Source organism: Ambystoma mexicanum, chromosome 2q (genome assembly GCF_040938575.1).
Source record: "Ambystoma mexicanum isolate Mex_15411 chromosome 2q, UKY_AmexF1_1, whole genome shotgun sequence".
Lineage (NCBI taxonomy): Eukaryota > Metazoa > Chordata > Amphibia > Caudata > Ambystomatidae > Ambystoma > Ambystoma mexicanum.
The window spans coordinates 480,611,049-480,630,234 of NC_090924.1; positions in this window are offsets into that span (position 1 = coordinate 480,611,049).

The window sequence follows — 19,186 nt, forward strand, 5'->3', positions numbered from 1 at the left end:
CGGCGGCCATTTTGTTGGCAATCCAATCCTTATGTACCGAGATAAGGACGAGATTACCATGCACCCCGACGGAGGAGCCAGAACCAAGCCCGTCGGGAAGCCCTCCAAACAAGAGGAGGAGAGTCCACCGCGCTCCACCCTTCGTGCCTGCGAGACCGGTGGACCCCTCATCCCCCTCGCCGCGAGAGGATACGGCGACGGATACGGCGACAGGGACGGACGAAGACGGCGGCGATGACACAGCGGACATCCCGTCGTCACCCCCCCGCGAGCGTCCCCAGCCGACGAGGTTGGCTCTTTCCACACCATGATAACCAGGGCATCCGAGCTCTTCCAGCTCTGCCCTGAAGAACAGAAAAAGGAGGGGTTTCTGTACCAGCGACGAGAGGCTAAGAGGAAGACAGTCCTTGCGGTGCCTTTACTCGACGACATCTGGGACGAGGGGCTTGCTGTCCTCAAGAACCCTGCCATGACACCCGCCAAGAGGGACAGGTACGAGAAGAAGTACCGAGTCCCCGATGCTGCCCCCTTGTGCCTCAGGGCCCAGCCCACGCCGGACTCGGTCGTCTCGGCAGCGGCTAAGAAGAAGGCAGCGGGCGCGACAGCTTCAACTTCCACCTCCCCGCCGGACAGCGAGGGTAAGAAGTTGGACTCTATGGGACGACGAGTCATCTCGTCGGCGCCGACGACGAGGCGGCCAATGCCTTAGCGATCGTGGCCCGCTACGACAGGGAGCTCTGGTTCAAGATAGCTCCCCTGCTAGATTTCCTGCCTGATGACAAAAGGGCGGAGGCCCTAGAAATTCTGCAGAAGGGCGAGGTGGCGTCGGATCACGCCATTACGGTGGCAACGGACATTGCCGATACCGGATTTCGCCAACTGGGCAATGGAGTTTGCCTCTGATGACAAGGATGGCTCAAGGCGACAGACTTTCGCCAGGACGTCCAGACCAGAGTGTTGGACATGCCGTTCGACGGCAACAACCTCTTTGGTAAGGCGGTGGATGAGTCTCTACAGGCCATCAAGACCGACTCGGAGACGGCCCGGGCCCTTGGGGTGCTTCAGCAGCGACAACCCTTTCGGAGCTCTGGAGGCAGACAGGGTGCCTCCAAAGGATGGAGGAAGGCGACTTCCTATCGTCGCTGGACCTGGAGGATGCTTACTTCCACATCCCCATTCTAAGAAGGCACAGGAAGTTCCTCAGGTTCGTGGTTCAAGGACGCCACTACCAATTCAGAGCCCTACCGTTCGGATTAATGTCGGCACCCAGGGTTTTCACCAAGTGCCTGGCACCAGTGGCGGCGCGGCTGCGCCTGCAGGGGATCCACGTCTACCCCTACCTGGACGACTGGCTAATCCGGGCAAGGTCAAGGGAACTCGCCGTCGATCATACGGCGAGGACCGTCCTGTTGCTCACGGAGCTGGGGTTCTCCATCAACCACCCCAAATCCCACCTGGTTCCGTGGCAAGTAGCACTGTTTTTGGGGACGAAGCTCGATACAGTGGAGCAATTGGCCTCCCCTTCAGAGGAGAGGACCAAAACCATCCTGGGCAAGGTACGCCGACTGTTAGCCACGGACCTGGCCAGGGTGAGGTCCATCAAGTCCCTTCTCGGGATGATGTCCTCATGCATCTACCTTGTACCCCTTTGCAGACTTCGGAGTTCCTCGACGCCCGCTGGTTTCAGGCGGGGGCTGCTTCGAGGACAGGATCCCCCTCGACGAGGAGTTCCGTCGGGCGATCCTATGGTGGGGCACCCGGGCTTACCTCACAAAGGGCACAGACTTTCAAACCCCGGGGTTTCAGGAGACGGTGACTACGGACGCCTCTCTGGAGGGTTGGGGGGCCCACACCGGAGATCTCCACGCAAGAGGCCTTTAGCTCCCGGAGGAGAGGTCTCTTCACATCAACATCTTGGAGCTCCGTGCAGTGTTCTGGGCGCTCAAGTCGTTCCTCCCGTCCCTCAAGGACTAAGTGGTGAGGATCTTCACCGACAACACCACCACAATGTTCTACATACAGAAGCAGTGGGGCACCAGATCCCCAGCCCTATCCAAGGAGGCCCAGGATCTGTGGCACTGGGCCGTCACCCAGGGGATGTTTCTGGTTCCCTTCCAGCTGGCAGGAATAAAAAACACCATCTCTGACTCACTCAGCAGGGAGCTACACTTGTGCCACGAGTGGGAACTGCGCCAGGATCAAGTGGATCGACTCTTCCAATGATGGGGCAAACCCCAGATCGACCAGTTCGCGACAGCGACGAACTACAAGTGCCAGTGGTTCGCCAGCAGGTTCCCACAGCCGAGGAGCATGGGCGATGCTTTCTCGTTCCCTTGGGACGGCCTGTTTCTATACGCGTTCCCTCCATTGCCGTTGCTGCTCCGCCTCATCAACCAGCTCAAGAAGTCCAGGTGCAGGATGATCCTCGTCGCACCGGCGTGGCCAAGGCAGCTCTGGTTCCCAGACCTTCTGGACTTGTCAACGTCCCCACCAGTCAGGCTGCCGGCGGACGCGGATCTTCTCTCCAGAGAAGGAGGCGCCATTCTACACCACGACCCACAGTCGCTGAACTTGCAGGCCTGGCTCCTGCAGCACTAGAGTTTGGAGGGTACGATATCCCGGCTGATTGCAGAGAGGTTCTTGCAAAGGCCAGGGCGTCCTCAACTCTCAAGTGTTACGCTCATAAATGGAAGAGGTTCTCTGTCTGGTGCCGTGCACAGAAGATTAACCCTCTGCGGATTACGGCCCCTCAAGTGCTGCCGTACTTACTGTTGCTGGCCAAAGCTGGACTGGCTCACGCCTCCATAAAAATACATCTGGCTGCCATCTCCCGATATACCAGGACTACGGGACGGGCGTCCTTGTGGTCTCATCGCCTGGTAAAAGAATTTATGAAGGGACTATTCCGATCATTCCCGCCGATGAAGTCCCCTGCGCCAGCGTGGGAACTTAATGTGGTGCTGACCAGACTCATGGGAGCCCCATTCGAGCCTATGCATTCAGCGCCTTTGAAGTTCCTGTCATGGAAGACAGCGTTCCTCGTGGCCATCACCTCTGCACGACGAGTGGGAGAGATTCAGGCCCTATCTTGCAAGCCTCCATACTTGACTTTTCACGACACGAGGGTGGTGCTGAGGACGCACCCCTCCTTTATGCCCAAGTTGCCATCGGACTTCCACCTCAACGAGCCCTTGGTGTTGCCAGTTTTCTTCCCGCCGCCTTCGTCTCCGGCCGAGAGGACTTTGCACTCGCTGGATGTAGCTAGAGCGCTGAAGTTCTACGTGGACCGCACAAAGAGTTTTCGGAAGACATCCCAGCTGTTTGTGAACTTTGGACCTGTGAATCAAGGGAAGGCTCTCTCGAAGACTTTCATTTCCAGATGGCTCTCCGGCTGCATCATGCACTGTCACCGGTTGGCAAACCGACCGGTGCCCGGCCGTCCGAGAGCCCATTCGACCAGAGCGATCGCTGCTACTACGGCGTTCCTGTCTGGTGTGCCCCTGCTGGACATCTCTAGGGCTGCTACGTGGAGGTCGACACACACCTTCACAAGATTCTACTGCGTCGATCGGGACTCCAGGGAGGAGTCCAGGGTCGGCCAAGCAGTGCTGCGCAACCTGTTCGCCTAAGGTGAGCCTGGTGAGGAGGTAAGAAGTGCTTAATGTTGAGTTTTGGATGTAATGCTTAATGTTGAGCTTTTGCCACCTCCCGTGGTTGTGCATGTGTATACTGCTATGTATTCTTTATTCATGAGCATGTGAATCCATGCCAGACCCCATGCTGGAGAAGGAACAAGTTACTTACATGTAACTGTTGTTCTCCAGCATGGGTCTGGCATGGATTCACATGCGAACCCTCCCGCCTACCCCTCTGCGGCTCTTCACTTGGCCATACTGCCACTTTGCGTGCTACCAAATCTGAGGATGGCTGCCAGAGGCGGGGCTTAGGGAGAGGGCAGTCATTGGCTGGGGGCAGTATGACCCAGAGATCAGTGATTGGTTGCTACTAAGAAAGACAGATCAGAAACGAAACTGATACTGGTTTTTTCTTTACCGAGGATTCCCAGCCTGACGACGGGGAATATTCATGAGCATGTGAATCCATGCCAGACCCATGCTGGAGAACAACAGTTACAGGTAAGTAACTTGTTCCTTATTTACACAGTCAGTTGAAAAACATTCCACTAGTAAGAAGCAGCTCAATATCACACTATAATACACTACAGTACACAACCAATAAGTTTCTGAACAAGTTAGGCTGCCTTGAAGTAGGAGCAAAATGGCACTTCAGTAACTTTCAAAAGGGGTCGAAAGACAAAGGTTAAAAGAATTAAAGCACAATTACTTTCATAGGCAGGGCAAGTAGTTTCAGTTCACTATAACAGGCAATTCAATTCAATCGTCTCGGGAGGATAGCTCAGGAGTAACGTGCTCGCCTTGGACGCAAGACGACGCGGAGCAACAGAGGCTCGATCCCCTGGTCCGCGCTTAGAAACCTCTAGGTATTAATCGCGTCATAAATAACCTATCATATCATAGGCCTGGGCCAAAGTGAATGGTTCAGTGTCTTGGATAGGATAGCACAGTTGTGGTAGTAATGTGAGAGTCTTTGCCAATGTTCTTAGAAGTAGTTTGCCAGAGAAAGAGTTATATGTCGGATTAGGAGCAAACAAGACTCCAAAGCTGGGAAAGTTTCACAAACTTTCACTGCGGCAGAAAGGATTTCCACACCGCATTTGCACAGTACCTTAAGTATGAAGAAAAGCTGTAGCTGAGGCAGTAGTTCCTGGCAGTTCCTGCAGATCTCGCGCTTCCTGAGCTTCAGTCGTGGAGACAAGAAGGAAGATGTCAGGAGGTTCCTGCAATGCCCAGGGTAGAGGCCACAAGCTTGGCAAAACATCAGTTTTAAGGTGTGAGTGCCTTAAAGTCCACAAACTGATATCCTTCTCACTGGCTATCCGGTTTTCAACAGCACTCTGATGAAAATTCGACCAGTATCGAGACGGTGTCCAGGTGGCTTACGAGTTGGTTGTTCCCACCAGCTCAAGGGAAGAAGTCGTCATTGAAGGGGCTTCTCTGTTGATGGAGTTTCAGGCAATTCAGACCTGCAGCAGGACTTCACAGGGCAAACCAACGGTCCAGGAGTTGCAGCAGTCGTCTTCCTTCAGCGCGTCTTTGGTTCTTTCGTTCCAGTGGTCGACTCTGCCTTCCATTCCTGGAGACTCGCCTTTTAAACAGTTTTCTCCCATTCATTCCAGCCTAGTTGTCAGTCACCCAGCAGGGTGGCTGTCCTTGCCGGACATTCAGCCAGCCAATCACAACAGAGTGCATTCAGGTCTCCTAGGAGACTAAGCACAGGGAGTTTCGGGCACCTCCCTTACATACTGTCCACACCAGACACTCAGGTGCCGAGGAGGGCTTCAGCACTGAACCCGCCAAAGGGCATCGAACAAAGGACCAAACCTGGTTTGGCGCACAGAGTTAAACACAAGAAGAACCTTTCCTAAAAGAAACAGCGAAAGAAGATGACCAGAGTCTGTTTTTACAGAGGGGTCATGGGCACCATATTGAAGAACATGGCTGACCCGATTTTTAGCTACCGGTGTTCGCGGTCGGGAAAAATCATGGTAGTTCGTTCTAAAACCACTACCACCCGCCATTTCAAGTGAAAAGGGTAACATTCGACAGTTACATGAGTGTTTAGACACAGGGGATGCTAGGCAACCCCTCCAGCACTCTATAGGAAAATAGTGTGTGCTGGGTCTATGAATTTATAAAGACTAGCAAAGTCAATTTAACTTTACATGCTTTGGGAGACGGTAGTCAGTACCAGAGAAGGTATTTAAACCTTGGGGAGTCTGAAAGACACCCCTGTGCCACTGCACTGAAGGTGCTGTGTGACACACAAGAAAAAGATGATGCCTATGGAGTTGTTTAAAACTCCATATCCAAAGGACACAAAAGTAAAACACACATCAAAATACATGAACGAGTGGGAAAAAAGGCTCACACTTTTTCCAGGTAAAAATTAAAATCCTAGAAATCCAGCAAAGTTGCTGGGGGTCTCAAAAGGTAAGGGAAATTAGCACATTCTTGAGAATTCTCCCTAACAAGCATGAGCATGGTTTACTTCCTGGTGAATTCATCTGCAGGCCTGGGTACTCGTGCAGGTTGACCTAGGAATGGGTGCGGGATAGCATTGAGCATTAGCACCGAGTTGGGCAAGGTAAATGTATCTAGTTGGCGCTAGGCTCAGTGAGGATTAACATTCAGCAATGGGCTGGAGATGCACAGCGAGCAGTTTCCCTACTAGGCAGTGTTGGGGATATGCAAATAACAATAATGGGATAGAGTAGTGCAGTATGAAATTACTCTATTGGGCACAGTTAGGTGAAATATAATAATACAATATACGTAATAATAATAATATTAAGCAGACGTTCCCTGATCTTAGGAAAAATCTGGCACGGTTCTATAAGGAAATTGAGTCTGTTTTGAGTTCCTCTGTTTTTACAATGAGTGATATTGATCTATGTTTCCTGTCATTCTTCCTGTAGACATATGGAAACAGGTTAGGAATATAACTGACATAGATATTTTGGGGGATACATGGGAGAATTTAGCCAGGATTGATACAGAGAGAAAAGTGGGAGAAAAACCACTGCTGGTCATGTTGGCCTTACCAGCGCGAATAGTACAAAATTGAAAATTTTGATACCCGAGAAAATAATTGTTTGGGATAAATTAACGGCTTGCTTAAAGGTAAAGATGAAGCTGCGACAGGTTATTTTAATCGATTTGGAGAAGTATTTGCAGATTTCAGTGGCCAAGATTTGAGTACTGAACCCGGGAAGAGGTTGTTTGTTGATAAGTTCGTCCGAGAGTTGTTACTGAAAATTCAAAATGTAATAATGACATCTGAAAGTGCATGGCAAGCAAAATCACAGAGTGAAGTATTGCACAGGGCCCAATATTATGAGAATAGAGTAAATGCAGAGAAGGAGAAAGAAATAAGGGACAAAGGGAATTTAAAAACAAGGGTATTAATGCAGCAAGTAGCAAACAATAACAGAGGTGGCGGGAACGCACAAACGAGAGCTTATTTTTCCAACATGCAAGGTGGTCCAATTAGGATTAATCAATGTGCCTATTGGCAAGCACAATGCCCGCAGATACAGAATCGGAATGGAACTTTCCCAAGAAGACAGAATAGAGGTTGCCCGGGAACACAAGGACAGAATAGAAACCAAAGAGCGCCACAAGTTCAGAACAACCAGGGTAATCACAACCAGAATCAGAACCAAAACCAGCAACAGCAGAATAGCACGGGGGACGGAATTGTTTTTGATAATCAGTCCAATGCATATTTACTCTGGCGACTTTACATCTGATGATGTATTGTTTTACCAGGACAGCCTAAGACAGGGGTTGGAACCAGTGTCTAGTCCCGTAGACCAGAAAGGGCCCTACGTAGAAATGAAGGTTGGAAATAGGAAGCACACTTTTCTAGTGGATACAGGTGCACATAAATGTTCAATTGACCATCACCAGGTTCCAGATATACCACTGTCAGGGCAGAATAATGTCTCAGTAGGTTTGCAGGTACACCAGTAGTTAGTTCAGTGTCACAGTCAGTTCCTATAACACTAGGTCCATTCACTGAGTCTTGCCCATTTCATTTGACAAAAAATTGTGGTGAAAATGTGTTGGGTTTAAATTTGTTGAAGAAATTGAATGCGGTTATTCATTGTTCCCCTGATGGAGTGTATTTGACAATCCCGAATAACATGTGGAAACTAGAGGGTAATTTAACGACCCAAAAGAAATAATCCCCCTAAAATATAACGAGAATACAAAAACCAAAATATTCCTTTAGGTCATGCATTGTAGAACCATGTGTAGTTTAGTGTCATAACCAGTGTCCGTCATTGTAACATCTAGTAGTGTACAGCCGTTTATCATTAAGCGTGCTGACACCTGTACTCGATACATTTCTATTACAGACAGCAAACCAATTCTACTTTTTTTATCAATAAAAAAGAGAGTTTATTCCATCATTTCATTTGTGCAGTTCACAGTTTTGTAGAACATTTGTGTTATTAAACAGCTAGTAGATAAAGTAGTAGTGTATACAAAAAATGGTAGTTTCCAATTAGCTCTCCACTTGATCTTCTAATTACAATGAAAAAGTTATTTTACAACCTCTAATGACCTTATTCACTCATTCACTTCCTATATTTGACAATATCACCACAAAAAACTCCTGTATCACAATTCTTATCTAAACCATTACCGACTGAATTGAGTAGAGTACCAACTTGTATATGGGCAGTAAATGATAATGATGTTGGTTGTTTAAAGGTAGAGCCAGTAACAATTGTGTTGAACAAAGGAATTACGTTGCTGCGTATTATTCCTCAATATAAAATCTCGGCAGAAGGAGAGAAAGCATTGAAATGCATTGTGTCAGATTTGATTAAAAGGAACGTAATTGAAAAGATTTCAGGTAGCACTTGCAATAGTCCAATTCTTTCGGTTTATAAGAAAGGAGGTAATGACATACCATACCGATTCATAAAATTTGCGCAGATTGAATAAAGTTGTTAATCGGCAATTTCTATTAGTCCCGGATGTGACTACAATTTTGACTATGATTCCAGCATTTGCATCGTATTTTAGTGTTGTAGATTTGAAGAATGCGTTTTTCAGCATTCCAGTACATCACGATAGCAGATATATATTTGCTTTTACTCTACGAGGACGTTCATTTACATTCACACGAATTCCGCAGGGTTACACTGAAAGTCTGAGTATTTATAGTCGAGCATTAAAGGAACAACTAGACATGTTAGAGCTACCAACAGGTTGTGTATTCTTACAGTACATTGACGATTTACTGATTGCGGCAGAAACAGAAGAAATTTGTAAAGAGAGCACAGTTGCACTATCGACACATTTAGCAGCACATGGACACAAAGCTTCATTAATAATTCCAGTATTGTCGAAAGGAAGTGGCCTACTTGGGCTACCTCCTTTCGAAGGAGGGAAGAAGACTGACCAGAAAGGATAGAAAGCATCTCTGGTATGCCTATTCCGAAAAAGCAGAAGGACGCAGAAGGGCTATAATTGGCATGGCTTCATATTGTAGGCAGTGGATCGCAAATTTCGCTGTGATTGTGAAACCAATAGTGGCACTGACAAGGAAGGATGTTGCCCTGCCTTTGCCATGGAGCATGGAATGTCAAGAAGCATTTGACCTACTCAAAGCTGCATTGTGTTCAGCTCCAGTTTTGGGCACACCAAACAATGGTTGTGCTTTGGCTGTCTTGACCCAGGAACAAGGAGGGAGAAATAGACCATGCAGTTATTTTTCTTCCGCACTGGATCCTATTGCATGCGCTTTCCCGTTCTGTTTGCGAGCTGTTGCTGCGGCTGCCGCGTCAGTAAAACAAACCAAGGGTCTGGTTTTAGGTCACACTTTAACCGTCATGGTACCCCACACAGTAGATGTTCTTTTAAATAGAACGCAGACGCAACACCTTACATCTTATCAGCCAGGCTGATGAGGTATGAAATAGTTCTATTTGCACCGAATATTATTATTTTTTTTTTTATTTGTATCTGGTTTAAACAAAGTTAAAACCTTCACAAAATTTTAAAATAGAATTTTTCACAATATTACAAAGAAAAAAGAGAATACAGTTACAACATTATTCCAAATGTAAAACTCATTAATCATATTATACAGTTCATATTACAGACCATAAAAACAGAGACGAAATATAAGAGAAGATCACACGACATTTCCATCTTTCAGACTTCGTAAATAACAGTCGAACATCAAAAAGAAAAAGAAAGGCCTTGTTTGTCCTTTAGTGAGTAATTAAAATTCTAGCGTAAATTTTAGATTATTAATTTGTTCTTTCTAGGGTAGCCAAACCACACACTTCTACTAGGAAGGTGACCACTGCTAGCTTTAGTGTGTTTGACTTTCTGTGTAACATGTACCACCATATTAATTCAGTGTGGACCCTAGAGGGGTCATGAACAAATTTTCCAAACACGTGTATCCTCTGTTGTGCTATCATTGCACAGTTTAAAAGAAGATGTTCAAGTGATTCGGTCATGTCAGCACAACGACAAAAGTGACAGGGAATTTTTAGGCTCATGGCAGATCTAATCTCGAGGATTTCCCCAGTAGGGAGCACATTGAAGCGATTGCTCTCCTTACAGCAGAGGTCTTCAGACTGTGGGGCACGCCCCCCCAGGGGGGCGCGGCCACCTCCTGGGGGGGCGCCAGAGCCCAGCATGAAATGGGTAAAAAAAAAAAAAATTTTTTTTTTTTTAGATTGGAGGAAATGGGAGGGGGAAGATCGCATGGATCATAAAACGGTCTTAGGCGCCAATGAAAACATGGCCAGCAGTTGCAAATGGATATTCAGTCCTTTAGTCACAGACTGAATAGTACCCAAGGGGTTGTTTTTTATTCAAATGTAAACAAATTGTGATATTTAAAGAATATTTATTCAGCAACAATGGTCAAAACTACTAGATGCATAGTGAAGCAACTCCTCAAACTGGCCCACATTGGCCAAAAAAGTGGCCCATTTTGATTGGCCTACACTAGCATTTTGCATTTTTTGGTACAGTCATCGCCCTATTGCCCTATAGACCAGTCCAAGCCTCCCGACTCATCCATAATGGGTGAGGAGGCATCCACCCACTGGCCACCTCACCCATTATGGAGGAGCTGAGGAGCCAGCGCAGTGAAACACTGAGCACTCCCTCAGCTGCTTTATCCAGCTGAGGGAGTGCTCCTGGGCCAGCTGAACTGTCAAAGGGAAACACTGTTTGCCTTTGACAGTTAATTTCCCCAGCCGCACATGACCACTGAGCCATGCAACGTTGGGGGCGTTTTGCTTCGCCAGCCTTGCATAGCTCATTGGAAATGCTGGCTGGGGCACTGCATGTATGTATGTGCGAGGGGGTGCTCCTGCGCCTCCTCGCACATATGGGCAGAGCAACCTGGAGCGGGGCATTATAGCAACCACGCGCAGGCCCCTGCAGAAGGTACGTTTATGGTGATTTATTTTTTATTTAAATGTGTATGGATGTGTGTATGTATGTGTTATGGGACTGTGGTGGGAGCAGGATGGGCGGCAGCACTGGGATAGTGGTGGGAGTAGGGCGGGGGAGAGCCCAGGGTCTGTACTGGGAGTAGGGTGCGGTGACGGCACGCAAAAGTTCATAGCGATTTCTACATACTGTGCATCCAGCACTTTAAGGGGGGCCCGGCCTGCCTAAACTTGGCTCAGGGGGGGCCCGAGCCAAAAAAGTTTGAAGACCACTGCCTTACAGGGTCAGGGAATTTGGTTAAATAGGATTCCAAAGTGCCTAGCTTTTTCCCCTCAGTGACCAGATGTTTATAGATCTTTGAGGAGAGCACTTTTTCCGTGGTGATGGCCCAGTCTGACCACTGCAGCCGTTTTTTCACTTCCATTGGATTAGTGAATAGCATTTCATGGGAAACATCTATGGTATTGAGGAGGTTTACACAGTCTTTTTGTAAATTTCGCATCCATACTGAATCACTGGATCCCCCTCTTAATCTACCGTCCAATAGAGTATAAAGGGAATTATTTTTAGATATCATTAAATTCCAATATAATGCCATTTTTTTCCATTTTACTCTCATGTTTAATGAGATAAGGCCTAATTCGTAGCAGATTGCAGGTATCGGAACACATTGGGGCAGATAAAAAATGATTTTTCGCCAGATCTTCAATTCCATTTTCTGTACCAAACGATATATTTCAAACGGTAAGATTTCCATGCTGTATATCAGTTTTGGAACAATTTTCAGGTTATAAAACCTAATCAGAGGAGTGATAGAGAATTTACAAAATTTACCTGAGATCTTCCTCATTCGGAGGATGAACTTATCTGTTTTCTCCAGGTAGAAATTCCGAATATTCAAATTATGAGGTGTTTGGTGAGGATCCAGTCTCCAGGCTGCAGACAATGCCCTGGACCGATATATCTGACAGGAAGAGCCTCCTGCACCTGCTGATGAATTAAACGCAGGTTTTGAGTTAACAGTTTACAGTAAGTAATGAGCAAAGGGTGTTCAATCTCTCGTAACTGCTTAGGCTGTGGGGCACTCCAAACATTTGCTGGTCTCCCCATTACGATCTCATACAGTCCAGTCTTTGCCTGCACAGATGTTCTTATACAGAATAAAGCCAATGGCAACGCATCAGGCCACTTCAACTGACTCCCTGTACATATTTTACTGAGCTTATTCTTCAGAATACCGTTTTGGCGTTCCACAAGACTGGCACTCATCGGGTGTCTGGCCGAGTGGAATCTCTTCTCAATCTGGAGGCCTGCGCAAATCTGTAGTATCACGGCTGCAATAAAATGCAGGCCATTTTCTGACCATATGACAAGAGGCAAGCCAAAACGGGAAAAATACTCTTTTAGCATAACTTTCGCTGTGCTCATCGCTGTACAGTCTTTAAGGGGATAGGCCTCCACCTATTTGCTAAATGCACAGACCACTACAAGGACGTACTTGTAATTTTGACACCTTTCCATTTCTATAACATCAAAATGGATCACTTCAAATGGCATAGAGGTGGGGGGCAAAACTACCCACTGGAGTCGCTGTTCCTTTTCCAATGTTATGTTGTAAACAAGTCATGCATTTTTGAACTAGCCTGTCAGCAGTTTTTCTAATGTGTGGATTCTGCCATACTGTGTCTAGATGCTGGATCATTTTCTTAGCAGATATGTGTGTTGGGCTATGGGCCATAATGACCATCGCTTTTACATAGGCATTTAGCAACATCCATGTTTTATTCTTTTTGTCCACCCAGCAACCTTCTATGTCTAATTCTGCGGTGCCCTCAGACCATGACTTTATTTCGTCTGCAGTTGCTTCTGTTTGCATCTCTTTAACTGTGGCAATTCCATTTTCTACCATGCAGGGTACCTCTTTCCACTTCTCAATATACATTTTTGCAAGTAAATCAGTGGCAGTTTGTTTCGTAATTTTGTCTGCAAATGCATTTCCCTTCCCGACGTTACATGTTACCTTTTTATGCGCTTTGCATTTCATTATTGCTAATCGTTTGGGAAGTGCAAGGCCGGACAACAATCTCACTATCAAAGTGCCATGTTGGATTTTGGTTCTGCATGATGTCAGAAAACCCCTTTCAGCCCATAGTCGACCAAAATTGTCAGTATATATGTTTACATTTAGGTTCTCAGAAATGTCACATGCTCTGGTTAACGCTATTATCTCTGCAGCCTGTGCTGAATTGTATGGGATTCTTTTGCTTTCTACAATACTCTTCAGTGTCGTGATGGCAAATGCAGCAGTTGATGTACCATCGGGTAATTTAAAACAAGAACCGTCACAAAACAGTTCTCCATCTGGCTCTTTCTGTGGGGTATCTGTTAGATCAATTCTTCCTTTCGTTTCTTGCTCAGTAACCATTAAACAATCATGGGGGAATTCTTTTTCACCCGCTCTTTCATTGGGAGGAGGCATTAACTCAGTATACAGGTGTCCATGCAAAAAACTCTATATCGGCAAAACCGATAGGAAGGTTAAACTCAGAATTGGCGAGCACAAGAGCTGCCTGAAGAACAGAACCACCAATGCTCCACTCGTTGACCATTGGGTGGAATACATGCATACGGCTGAAGATATTAAATGGACTGTCCTTTATAAACTCTTGCCGAGTACAGACACCAATAGAGATAAATGCCTAATACGAAAAGAACAACAGATGATTTTCCTGACCAAAAGCGCCATTTTGGGTCTAAATGAAAAAATGGATTCGCTCAGTATATAACAGCCGAGCAGCGTGTAACAACCCAGTATAATGAGCTTATCCTGCATGGCTAATAATCTCATGCTGGCAGAACGCTACTGACAATATGAAATCCACCCCCAGCCATGACTAATTGAGACTGCAAAAAGGCTTTTAACCTGACTTTTACTTTTGTGAAATAGACCTCACCTGTTGTGCTCTTATTTTTGTTGTTTAGTTGTTTTTACAATTACAACGAATTCCAAAAATAACCCAGGCGAGAAATAACACAAAAATATATTTCTATTTTGCCATAAACTACTTTTACTAAGAACCTCCCACCGAATAAGGCAACACATCTTTGTTGACAGAAGAGGAAGAACCCCCTACATCACGTTACCTTCCCCGAACCTCCCTATCACGAACAGGCCAGTGTGGCGCTCTTCCATATTTTAGGAGGGCGCCACAATCACATGATCCCTACATCCTGGGACCACGCCCACTCTAGAAGACGGTACACGCGAGGACGATAGCAGCAAAACCGGGTAAGAGAGAAGGAATCTCTTGAGTAACTGCATCAAGACCACACGGTGTATGCCGGGTAGGTGTGAGACAGCCTTTCCTGTGCCACATCTCCTCGCTCTGAATAGCAGGCGCACCGAGCACTCCTAATACCCATTCTGTGTTTGCCTCTCCCACGTAGCATTACGCTGCTCCCAAACGCCGGCCACACTACCGATGCGACGCTTACAGTGACTGGAAGACCAGTGCTAATCTTTAGATAACTAACCTCACGACATTTGCTGGCCTGTCAACGTCAGTTTTACACTCTGGCTTCAGGATCGCGGGACCTGTGAGCCATACCGGATATCGTGCTTAAGATTCAAAATAATAACCTTACTAGCGAGATATAGAAGGGCGACTGAGACTCCTAGGAAATTGTTTTTTTCTTTTTCCCCTTTTCTCTCTCTCTTGCTTTTTTTCCCCCACCATTTTCTTTTACAATGAGTGAACGGTGTGAACAAGTTAAAACAGCTAGATAATACATCAAAATAACCCCCTTCTTTTTCTGTGTGTGCTCTTTTTCTCTTTAGAAAGATCCACAATGGATGCTGTATCGTTAGATACCCTCGGCCTCTACCATAAGAGAGAATAAGTGAAACCCGCTTTAAAATACCTTGAGCCTCTCCAGCAGGCATAGTTCCACATACTACTAACCAGTGGGTAAGCCTCGCTCTTTTTGAGACATTGGTAATGTGTCCTCTTCGTGGTTTTTGGGGACGTAGTCTAGTGTCTTCATGTTAAAAGATACCATAACTAGAATGTTTAGATATAGCGTGTCCAGATTTGGAACATACTCAGACTCGCTTTTGCAAAATGTAACTAGGGGAAGTGCCCTAGAAGTGTTTTTTCCCCCATTTCCTGTAATTTCCTCATCTTGCCTGAGTGCTAATTAAGATACACTTACTTTAAACAACCCAAGGCTATTAAGTAATTTAAACAGCGATTGGCTAGACATCCGGACAGTGTTCCTTATTGTCTTTCTTTCTCTCTCCCCTTTTGTAGGTAACATGTGAGATCACAAGGTGTTGCGTCGTGGACGCGCCATCAACCTAACACTATCAGCTTCTTTTTGCTGTCGTGTTTCCTTTTGCTTTTTGCATTGATGCTGATTGCCAAATTGTAGAATTGAAGCAGCCACTAAAATGGGCTGTATGTTTTGTAAAGCAGATGTTTTGGTGCTTACTGCTCTTTACAGTGTATTTTGTGTTATTGACTTGACTTGACTACCCTGGACAGTTTCCTGACGAATTTCCCTGCACTTATTGTTCACTTTTCCTTGTTTGAAAAAAACATGTTGGATGAGTTGTGTTGAGAGTATGTGTATGAAGTGGTTATGGTGAGAGTGAGTGAAATGTTGTATGTAAAATTCTTTTTTTAACAAAAACAAAATTGCGTATTTACACAAGCATACAACACTTTTCTGACACCACAGACATTAGAGGGCTACACATTAGTGAGCCCTGTATTCCAACTTAATTACTCTCTTGCTAGTCCTGCACTGTTTTTTTTATAGTTGAGCAGATATTCAGGAGTATATCAGTTTAGTGTAACTAAATTATGCTCCTCTACATCTGAATTTGTCTACCTGCATTTAATGCTAGTAACACATATTTCTTGCACTGTGTTTTGGTTTAAATATGTTTTCTTGTGTACATTAATAAAAATTGCATTTATATATTTTTCTAAGAATCTGTTGTACTGCCTCATAATTTAATTCAATAGGAGGCAGTCCCTCTCATAAGCACCTTGCTTTCTTCCGCGGTGTTACTTATTCAAATCAGAGTTTGATGCCCACCTAACCCTAATGTGTTGTACTAACGGTTGTTGACCTTATTGAGGGTAGGTTAGCAGTGGGTCGTTCTTTCCCTCTACCTCTCTTTGTGTGGTTGGCAATATGATAATCAACAATGGCAAAAAGAGTAAAACAGGTTGCAATTTCCCTATTGGGCAGAGGCACAATGTAAAATGAGCAGTGGCATAGCGTGATGCAGTATGCAATTTCTCAATTGGGCAGAGTTAGGTACAAGTACAGTTTCCCTATTAGGCTGTGTTAGAAAGATGCAAGTAACAAAAATGGCAAGGAGTAAAACAGGTTACAATTTCCCTATTTGGTCAGAGGTACAAGGTAAAATGAACAGTGGCATAGAGTGATGCAGTATGCAATTTCTCAATTGGGCAGAGTTAGGTACAAGTACAGTTTCCCTATTAGGCTGTGTTAGAAAGATGCAAGTAACAAAAATGGCAAGGAGTAAAACAGGTTACAATTTCCCTATTTGGTCAGAGGTACAAGGTAAAATGAACAGTGGCATAGAGTGATGCTGTATGCAATTCCTCTATAGTTAAGTAAAATATAATGGCAAAGAGTAAAACAGTGTGCAATTTCCCTGTTGGGGAGGGTTGGATAAGATGCAAGTAGCAGCAATGTCATGGAATAAAGCAATATGCAATTTCCCTGTTGAGTAAGTTGGGTACAATATGATAATCAACAATGGCATTGGGTTATGCAGGGTAAAATTTCTTAATAGGGTCAGTTGGATAGAGAGCAACGTATCACCTCAGCACATTAATGGGCAAGATACTGTGTTGCTGGTCGGTATCGAAATTATGTGGCAATGACTAGAGGGAGAGGTAAGCAGGATGCGTAAATCAATGTTGGAGGTGGAGCAGAGCTTAAAGGCTGGTGCGACCGTTAGCATGGAAGCACTGGGTGTGTGCAGCATGCGAGTTCGAAAGTAAGTCAGATGGAGAAGCGAGATACAGAACATAAAAGTCAGTGAAGAGTGTGAGTTTCACTGTGCAGATGCAGAGAAGTACATTCTGAGGTAAGTTGGCATGTTGCTGGAGGTTTTCGAGCCGGTGTAGGAAGTCCTCTCGGGTCGAGGCTGGTTCTGCAGATTGTACGTCAGGTGCAAATGGTGAAGGGCCACAGGATGTGTTAGGGTGTGGAATGGAAGCGTAGAGCAGAGGAATTAGGGGAATTGCTTGCTCGAAGCTCGTTCCGCTTGGTCAGCTCAGTCAGTAGCCTTGATCGTGTGCCTTTGTCATGGGCTGGCTTGCGCCTGCCTTTTTTCTTTTTCTTTAAATTAGTGTAGGCGTGGGCGGACCCACGCAGGCGCTTCCCCATCCAATTGGATGATGTGCACCTATCCACCATTCAGCATTCAACCCACGTAAAACTCACATTTCCTCCCACCGCACTGTCTGCCTCACAAAATCCAACAACACACTGCTCCTCCTCCTGCCACTCACCCCGTCACCTCCCAACAAAGCCTTCCCACTCAACTCGGCCACACCCTGCGCAGACAATCGAACCCTCATCAATTCTCTCTCTACAGCATGTCTCTCACACCTAAACAGAAAATGTTCCACAGTCTCAGACACTCCACACACCGCACAGTCCCTCGACTCTCGCTTCCCCACTCTAAACAGACAGTCATTCAGCCCCATATGCCCTATTCTCAATCGATTCAGCATCACCTCCTCCCCCCTCCTCCATTCTAGACTTCCCGGATCCACCTTTACTGACACTTTCTCACGAATACCAAACATCCACCTGCCTTTCACCCCACTCACCCATTTCTCCTGCCACTCATCCATGACCCGCCTCACCATCACTGCCTTCATCTCATCCACACTCAAAGGCAACCTTACATCAACCGCTTCCCTTCTCATACCCTCACCCGCCGCCAGATCCACTAACGCATTTCCCAGAATGCCGCTATGACTGGGGACCCACGCCAACTCCAGATCCATCCCCCCACGCACACACCGATCAATCTTTCTCCTGATATCCAAAATCACATCCTTCCTATCACCATCCCCTGCCACAATCGCCTTCAATCCACTCAATGAATCTGAAAATACCACTACTTTCTCAAACCTCAACTCGTATACCCTTTCAATCGCATTGCAATCGCCACCAACTCAGCCGTACAAATTGACACATCATCCGTCAGACGCCCCACTTTATACTCCCCAGTGCTTTCCAAATAATACGCCATTCCCACTCTTCCAGATACCGGATCCTTTGAACCATCCGTGAACACCCTGCACCCTTCTTTCTCTGCCACATATGCCTGACCCAAAGCTTTGATCTCACCCCGCAATCCCCGCTTCTTTGACACCACACTCGTCAACTCCAAGCACACCTTTGGAGACCCCATCATCCACAACGGACACCTCACCAGTGCCGGTGGCACTGAATGGGTTAAGGGGAGTGGGCTGGCCAATCAGGATCCAGAGGTACATTTACTGCTCTGGAAGTGTGAAATGCGCAGCAGCGCCATCTTAAAACGTGCAAACCTCGCGGTTTGCTTAAAGCTGATATAAAGCTTATTACAAAAGGAACTTCAAGATGTAATCTAACATGCATGTGAAGCGGCCAGATTGAAGGTCGATATTTATCGGATGTAAGCGTTGAGGCAGGATCGTGGATCGTAGTGCGTTGTGAAGTAGGGCAGGTGCTACAGTAAAGCCAACGGGCTTACCTTGATGGTACTGCAGGACGGTTGAAGCTGATGAGCTGCTCCAGCAGCTCACAGAGGATGAAGGAGCTCCTGCTCCCGGGTTTCTGCGACGTGATGTGAAGTCAGCTCAGCCAGTAGCCTTGATCGTGTGCCTTTGTCGTGGGCCGGTTTGTGCCTGCCTGTCGCACTGGATTGGTTAAGGGGAGTGGGCTGGCCAATCAGGATCCAGAGGCACATTTACTGCTCTGGAAGTGTAAAATGCGGAGTGGCGGCCATCTTAAAATGTGCAAACCTCGCGGTTTGCTTAAAGCTGATATAAAGCTTATTACAAAAGGCA